An 8,860-nucleotide genomic window follows, 5' to 3' on the forward strand; every position below is an offset into this window, starting at 1 on the left:
TTACTTTACCCAAACCCAATTCAGTTAAAAAAAAAAAAAAAAAAAACTTGGTCATTAAGTGGGCTGACCCGTAGAAGCCCAACCCGGATCAGCTAGCCCATTCCAGTAGCCCAACCTGGTTTAGAGTAGCTGGCCCATCCGGATTAAAAAAAAAAAAAAAAAAAAAACAAAAGGGGCTCAGGTGGGATTAGAACCTGGGCTCTCAAAGTTAAAGGGCCTAAGACATTCTACCATTAGGCTATGCATTTTCATATGCTTTTATGTTGCAATTTAATATATGTTATCATTTAAATTGTTTAGCATTGAAATTATTATTTCTTTAATGCATAGACTTAAGATTAAATATATTCTTTTATTTATATTGTTTAAATAAATTGTTTGATGCCTGGACCTGAGAATAATTAACTAAGCCTCATGTGTTGGTGAATGTTTATGGTACTATCCAAAATTGCAATCGGAAAGCTCTGGCAAGGTAAGTCTTGGGACTTAAGTGTGCCGTTGTGCGCCCCCTCACTTATCTGGGACACTATCCGGTTGTACTTTGGAAAAATACTGTTTACCCACTAACATGATGGTTTTGTCTTTTATTCTTGGGAATTTTATTTTTTTGGCATCTATATAGTTAATGATGTTAATGAAGTCGTGATTATCATAATAATTTTTGGGAGAGCCACAGCATCCCGATTTTTATGATGATAATTGCATCAAGATCATATATGTGAACTTCATCCAGAAAAATTAACATCATGTTGTAATTAATTCATAAATTTAATTTGCCAATCCCCACAGGGACGTTTTTATTTTTATGAATTAATTAGAATAAGATAGTAAATTTAACATTAAAAATAAAATTTCTCTTAGGCCCACAGGTACGGAAAATTTTATTTATTAATGCTAAATCTATTAGTCTTATTAATAAAGAGTAAATTTCATGCATGATGCAACCTTTGCCCACAGGTAGGTTGAAATTTACTATTAAGTTAACATTGGTTAATTTAAATAAAGTTATTTCATAGCATTAAAATATTTTCCTTGGTTATTGCAGCTATTCCTACTGCTTTAATGGATGGAACTTTTCATGTTCCAATGCTTAATGGTAACAATTTTTCTGACTGGAAAGAAAATTTATTTTTCACATTGGGGTGTTTGGAGCTTGACTTGGCGCTCCGTGTGGACGAACCACCCGCCCTCACGGAGGAAAGTACGCTACAAGAGATTACTAAACATGAACGGTGGGAGCGATCAAATCGCTTAAGTCTAATGTTCATGAAATCTCATGTCTCTAAAGGCATCAGGGGTTCCATCCCTGAATGCACTAAGGCTAAGGCATTCATTAAGGCAGTTGAGGAACAATTTGTGAGTTCCGACAAGGCCTTAGCCAGCACCCTAATGAAGAAACTATCAAGCAAGTCCTTTGATAATTCCAGAAGTGTGCGTGAGCACATTATGGAAATGAGGGACATGGCAGCTCAACTCAAGTCCCTAGAGATTGACATATCTGAGTCATTCTTGGTGCATTTCATTTTGAACTCTCTCCCCTCTGAGTATGTTCCTTTTAAAATATCATACAACACACATAAAGACAAATGGTCAGTAAATGAACTTCTGACCATGTGTGTTCAAGAGGAAGAGAGGTTAAAACATGAGAAGCCAGAAGGTGTTCACATGGCTATTCATGCTAAGGGAAAGACCAAGAGAGGCAAGCATGCCCAAAACTTCAAAAGGGAGAACAAGTTGCCAATCAAGAAAATTGGCAAGAAGGATACTTGTTACTTTTGCAAGAAAGAAGGGCATATGAAGAAAGATTGCCAAAAATATATAAAGTGGCTCGAAAGAAAAGGTAATCTTATATCTCTAGTGTGTCATGAATCTTTTTTTGTTGAGGCTCCTAATAATACATGGTGGATTGATTCGGGTTCTACAATCCATATTGTCAACTCAATGCAGGGTTTTCTCACAACAAGGAAGCCAGCAAGCAATGAACAACGTGTTTATTCAGGAAACAAACTATTTTCACAAGTAGAAGCTGTTGGGACCTTTAGAATAATTTTGAAATCTGGATATGTTTTAGACCTTGAAAATGTATTTTTTATTCCAGAATTTTCTAGAAATTTAATTTCAGTTTCCAAATTGGATGCTGTGGGTTTTGGATTTTGGTTTATCAATTCAACTTTTAGTATTTTTAAAGGTGAACAATTGATTGGTGGTGGAATAAAAATTGATGGTTTATTCAAAATTGATCTAGATCCCAATTTTGAAAACAATTATTTATCATTGCATACTGATGTTGGCATAAAGAGGAGTCTAATGGATCAAAACTCTGCTTTGTTATGGCACAGGAGATTAGGACATATCTCCATTGAGAGAATCAAAAGGTTAGTGAATGATGGAGTTTTAAAAACTCTTGATTTTACAAACCTTGGTACTTGTGTGGATTGCATAAAGGGAAAGCAAACCACCAAGACCACTAAAGGTGCCAAAAGGAGTTCTGAGATTCTTGAGATCATACACACTGATATCTGTGGACCTTTTCCTACTCCCTGCCTAAATGGTCAAAGATATTTCATATCTTTCATTGATGACCATACAAGGTTTATGTATCTCTATCTTCTAAATGATAAGGCTGAAGCATTAAATGCTTTTCAGACCTATAAGGTAGAAGTAGAGAAACAAAAGGAAAAGAAAATCAAGATCGTAAGATCTGATAGAGGCGGAGAGTACTATGGTAGGTACACAGAAAAGGGACAAATGATAGGTCCATTTGCGAAATTCCTTGAAGAGGAAGGTATTGTGGCTCAATACACGATGCCTGGCACACCACAACAAAATGGTGTAGCAGAAAGAAGGAATCGTACACTTATGGACATGGTTAGGAGCATGCTGAGTAATTCCCATCTCCCTTTATTTTTATGGAGTGAAGCCTTAAAAACTGCTGTGTATGTTTTAAACAGAGTTCCATCCAAGGCTGTCCCCAAGACACCTTTTGAATTATGGAATGGGTGGAAACCAAGTTTAAATCATTTACACATATGGGGTTGTCCTGCTGAAGTAAGGATTTACAATCCAAGTCTAAAGAAATTAGACCCAAGGACAACCAGCGGATTTTTTATGGGCTATGCAGTTAACTCCAAGGGATTTAGGTTTTACTGTCCTTCGCATAGTTCTAGAATTGTTGAGTCTATAAATGCAAAATTTATAGAGGATACTGAACCTTGTGGGAGTGCTCATCCTCAAATGGTTGAATTAGAGGAAGCACGAGAGTTGACTGAAACTCCTTCACATGAAGGACGTTTGATTGTGCTTAGGGAAAATCAAAATGATTTCCTTGAACCACAATCAATTTCAGAACAGCCAACTCCTGAGGAACAGGTTCTGAATGAGCCTACTCAACCTCCTCCAAATGGGGAGGAAGTAGGATTAAGAAGATCCTCTAGAATATGTAGACCAGCAATCCCTAGTGATTATGTTGTATACCTCCAAGAGTCTGATTTTGACATTGGGCCTAAAGATGATCCAAAATCATTTTCACAAGCCATGAGTGGAAATAACTCCACATTTTGGTTCAATGCCATGAAGGAAGAGATGGAATCCATGGCTAAAAATCAAGTCTGGGATCTCGTTGACTTACCAGAAGGAGCTGTAGCCGTAGGCTGCAAATGGGTTTACAAAACCAAAACAGATGCTTCTGGTAAAGTTGAACGGTATAAAGCTAGACTTGTGGCCAAGGGATTTACTCAGAAGGAAGGCATTGATTATCATGAAACCTTCTCTCCAGTATCAAAGAAGGATTCATTTAGAATAATCATGGCATTAGTAGCTCACTTTGATCTAGAGCTACATCAAATGGATGTGAAAACAGCATTTTTAAATGGGGATCTTGAAGAAGAGGTATACATGAAACAACCTGAAGGATTTGATGATAACAGTCAGAAGGCTTGCAAATTAAAAAAATCTATTTATGGGCTAAAACAAGCCTCCCGCCAATGGTATATCAAATTTCACAAAGTTATTACCTCATATGGTTTTGTTGAGAACTTTGTTGATCAGTGCATATACCTTAAGGTCAGTGGGAGCAAAGTTATTTTCTTAGTCCTATATGTAGATGATATTTTGCTTGCAAGTAATGATTTAGGTTTGCTACAAGAAAGCAAACAGTTCCTCTCTCAAAACTTTGAAATGAAAGATTTGGGTGAAGCCTCATATGTCATTGGCATAGAGATTCACAGAGACAGAAATCAAAGAATATTAAAATTGTCTCAGAAGGCTTACATTGAAAAGGTTTTAGAGAGATTCAGAATGAAGAACTGTTCAACTTCTGTAGCACCTATCATTAAAGGGGATAAATTCAGTAATAATCAGTGTCCCCATAATGCATTGGAACAAGAACAGATGAAAAGTATCCCATATGCATCTGCAGTTGGCAGCCTATTATATGCACAGGTCTGTACTAGACCTGACATTGCAATGGCAGTTGGAATGCTGGGTCGATATCAAAGCAACCCAGGATTGGAACATTGGAAAGCTGCAAAGAAAGTGATGCGGTATTTGCAAGGAACCAAGGACTACAGTCTGACATACAGACACACTGACCATTTGGAGGTGGTTGGATATTCAGATTCAGATTTTGCTGGATGTGTGGATAGCAGGAAGTCTACTTCAGGATATATCTTTCTTCTTGCTGGAGGGGCTATATCTTGGAGAAGCAGCAAGCAGACTATAATTGCTACATCTACAATGGAAGCAGAATTTATTGCATGCTATGAAGCCACTACACAGGCATTATGGTTAAGAAATTTTGTTAGTGGTCTCAAGGTTGTCGATTCTATAGCGAGACCAATCAAGATCTTCTGCGATAATCGTGCTGCCATTTTCTTCTCTAAGAATAATAAAAGTGGAAGCAGAAGTAAGCATATCGACATCAAGTACCTTCGTGTGAGAGAGAACATTAAAAGGAATGAAGTATTCATTGAGCATATTAGCACTGAACTGATGATTGCGGATCCCATGACTAAAGGTTTACCGGTAAAGCAGTTTAAAAGTCATGTGGAGCATATGGGGCTCATTGATTCATTTTGTACTTAGTTCTTTCTATTCAGTCTATAGACATCATGTTATTTTAATAAAGTTTTGTGCACATTTATTATCTTATCCATGAGGATAAAAATTAAGTTTGGACCCGAATGACTTATAGGAAGTTCGTTCATTAAGTACATTATCCATAAAGTACTCATTTAGGGAGGTATTAGACATCGTGATACATGGAAGGGACGGCTTATTACATAAAAGCTTTACCGCCATGATTCGTGTGTAGTATTCCTTGAATGAGTGGGAGGATTCCATGAATGGTTGGAATAGATAAAGTATTGGCCAAATCATAGAACTGAACACCATAAGGAATTTATGTGTCATAAGGGCCAAGTGGGAGAATGTAAGAAATTCCATTTAAGTATGTCCCTTTATGTCACATATATTATTGTAATTATAAAATTACGGTGTTCAATATTCTATTCCAATTTGAAGCTTATTATGTAAATCAAATATTATGAATTAAATGACTGATTTAATTCTTGTGGAAGAAGTATTTGATTTCAATCAAATATTCTGAATTAAATCACTGATTTAATTCTTGTGGAACAAGTATTTGATTTCATTAAAGATTTTATTTTGTGGAATCAATTAGCTGTATTGATTTGATTTTTATTCCTTGATGGGAGGAATAATTAAGGTAACAGCTCTAATTGAGGGTCCCCTGACCTACCTATAAATAAGGCCTGTGTATTCCATCAATTGGCACTCACTGGTAGGCATAGGTCAGAAGAACCTCTCAATAAAATTGTTTTTAGTTTGATTGCTGTGGAGTCGTTCTTCAAGCTGCTTGAGCAAAGCAATGGCTGGAGGTACATATACATATATATATTAAATTTCCGCTGCTAATTATATTGTTAATTAGCATTTATATATATTCAATTTCTTACAGGAATGTCTATTCCAAGTGTTAGAGTATATGTATACTTTAACACCAAGGCTATTTATTTCACATTCTTCCATTCTTAATAAATGCTATTTTTTTTCCTAATGGAATATTCATTTCGTGTACCAAACGTATCATAAGGATTTCTGTGTGACAAGTGAGATAATCCATGTATGCTTGACCCATAAGCAAAAAAGGCCCCCTCCAAGGGGTGGGGTAATAAAGCCACTCAAATGCATTGCTGTGCTTGGCATTTTTATAACAATATGAGCTGTATATCTGTGAGGTTTCTGCTTTTGAAATTAGTAAGTGCATTGGGAATCATCAATTATGTGTAATGAATTGATTATAATGCTTGATCTGGTGTTTTGGCGGTTAGAAAATGGACAATGAGACTGTCATTGCCATAGCCAACAATATTGTTGAAGACTATTCTGGTAAAGAAAACCTTTAAGTGGTGTGGCTGTTGATCGTACTTAATGTTCAATTCTTCCTTCTTTTGTCTGTTTTGATTTACATCTAAATCATGAGACTTTTTTTTTTTTTTTGAAAAATAAGCTACAGCAGCAGACAGTTGGATGGGATTTGTTGTTTTAAAGGCCAGAAAGTTTTGAAGGGAAGCTCAAAAACCACCAAGAAATCTAAAGCATTAAATGGTGCCCTCAATGATAAGGATCTTTCTCACTTACTATGGTGGAAGGAGGTGTGCTACTTCATGCATTTTTGTTAAGTTGCTTGATAGTCTTGCTTCTTTAATATGTGTGGAATAAACTTCACTTATCTCTCCTATATTTTTGCGCTTTTTGCAGACACCCCCCCAATTGTTCAAAAGCTCTCACTTTGGTGTATCAAATTTTTGTTTCCTTTCAAATACCCCCTTACCGTTAGCTTTTGCAGTTAAATCAAACATTTGATTTAGTAAAAGACCTTTATACTCCTAATTTTTTTTTTTAATTTCAAATTTACCCTTATTTATAAATAAAAAATTATAATTATTATATTAAAAAATAATATAAAAAAGTGACCCACCGGGGGTCACCGGTGGTCACTTGTGACCCACCGGGGGGTCACAAGAGACCCCCGGTGGGTCTTGTGACCTCCGGAGGGTCACAAGAGGGTCACTTGTGACCCTCCGGAGGTCACTTATGACCCTCCGGTGGGTCACAAGTGACCCCCGGTCACTATTTTTTATATATATATATATATATATATATATAATAATAATAATAATAATAATAATAATGTCACTATTTTTTTTTTCTTTTATATAATAATAATAATAATAATAATATGACCCATGGGTCACAATACGGGTGGGTTAGATCCACCGGTAAACCCATGGGTCAGGATTTAAAAAAAAAGAGAATTATTTTTTAATAAAAAATAAGGGCAAGATTGGAATTTCACACCCTTCCGTTAGGGTTTCACGAAAAATCCTAATGGAAGGGGCATAGTGAAAGGAAACGAAAGTTTGATATACCAAAGTAAGAGCTTTTGAACAATAGGAGGTGTCTGCAAAAAGCGCAAAAGTATAGGGGGTAAGTGAAGTTTCCCCTAAATTTATTGAATACTTTTAAGTAAGATCTTGAATGGTCATGGTTTCTTTGTTGTAGAGAGGTTGGAGAGGTGCAGAAAGCCTTCAACTGTTCAGCTGGTTAAAAGGCTTACATATACCAATTTGCTAGGCTTGGATGTTAACTTGAGAAATGGGAGGTGAGCTCTTATGATGTTGCAATCAGCTTATTGATATTTTGCACGCATGCTTATGATTTAGTGAAACCAAAAAGAAAAAAGAGAGAGGCCAAAATGGGTCCTTTCTTTTTCCTGCTTTTGTTAATTGGTGTGATGATTTGTTGCCATCTAGAATTTTAGTAAATATTCGGTGAAATCATTCTTATTTTACATCTTTAGACAAGGGGCAAAATTGAATTAGCTTAATTGGGAACATTGCTCTTATACAATTTTGATTATTGGAATGGTCAGCAGCTGCATTAGAGCTGAATAGTGGGTTTGTGATAAGCTATCAAAATGCTTCTGGTTGTGAAATTGAATCTTGAAAAAGTGACAGGTTTAAGGTTTCTGATTAAAACTTGTGGTGTTTCGTGGGGTCTGACTTGAGATCAATCAGCGGTTTTGATTATTAATTCCGTGCTATATTCCTAAGCCAAGTGAATTGATTGACTATCTTGCCTTAAATTTTCAGGAATTTGTGGTTATAGTAGTGTCCCGGGCACTATGTGCTTCTGGGAAACTGGTTTTGTTATGTTCTGTTTCTGACTTAGTAGAAGAATGTCTGTTACCTTTGGTAAGCTCCAATATAATAATTTCTTACTTTACTTTCCTTTAGTAGAAGAATGTCTGTTTCCAGAGCATTTTTTACATTTCTGAGCCTTATTAATCTGTCTTTAATGGTATTCGCATGATTGCAAATACTATGAGTTCTCTCAAAAGCATCTTAGAGAAGGGTTCCTTCTGCATAAAACTAACATAGCATTGTGCTCAAAGTAGTCTAAAAGAAGGAACACTCAACTGGGAGATGTTGCAGTTTAAGTCAAGGTTTCCACGTGAAGTTTTGCTCTGCAGAGTATGCTATTTCCCTTTTTTCTGCACTCCATCCCTTACTTTTCAAGTTTTTCCTATGGGATCTTAGCAGTTATTTTATTTATTTATTTATTTTTTCTATTTTGGGGTCTATAGTATACAGTTTTGTGTCAATGAGTATTTGGTTTTTCATTTCTACATTTCATCTCTGGTTGATTGTGTTTTCAGGTTGGGGAATTTTATGAATCCATTGGAATAGATGCTTGTGTTCTTGTTGAATATACAGGCTTGAATCCTTTTGGAGGTCTGCGTTCAGATAGCGTTCCAAGAGCTGGTTGCCCTGTAATG

At 36.0% G+C, this 8,860-nt stretch overlaps 1 long non-coding RNA gene across 2 annotated transcripts; it reads left to right on the plus strand.

Annotated features, from left to right (window-relative positions):
* Positions 1-6,534: 6,534 nt before the first annotated feature.
* Positions 6,535-8,860, plus strand: LOC148584024 (uncharacterized). Of its 2 annotated transcripts, none has more exons than XR_015912942.1 (4): positions 6,535-6,674; positions 7,587-7,684; positions 8,480-8,555; positions 8,799-8,860. It is a non-coding gene; the product is annotated as an uncharacterized LOC148584024 (long non-coding RNA). The 2 variants fall into 2 exon arrangements; XR_015912941.1 differs by lacking the exon at positions 8,799-8,860 and adding an exon at positions 8,741-8,794.

This window comes from Corylus avellana, chromosome 8, assembly GCF_965113065.1.
Source record: "Corylus avellana chromosome 8, dhCorAvel1.hap1.2, whole genome shotgun sequence".
NCBI classification, from domain to species: domain Eukaryota; kingdom Viridiplantae; phylum Streptophyta; class Magnoliopsida; order Fagales; family Betulaceae; genus Corylus; species Corylus avellana.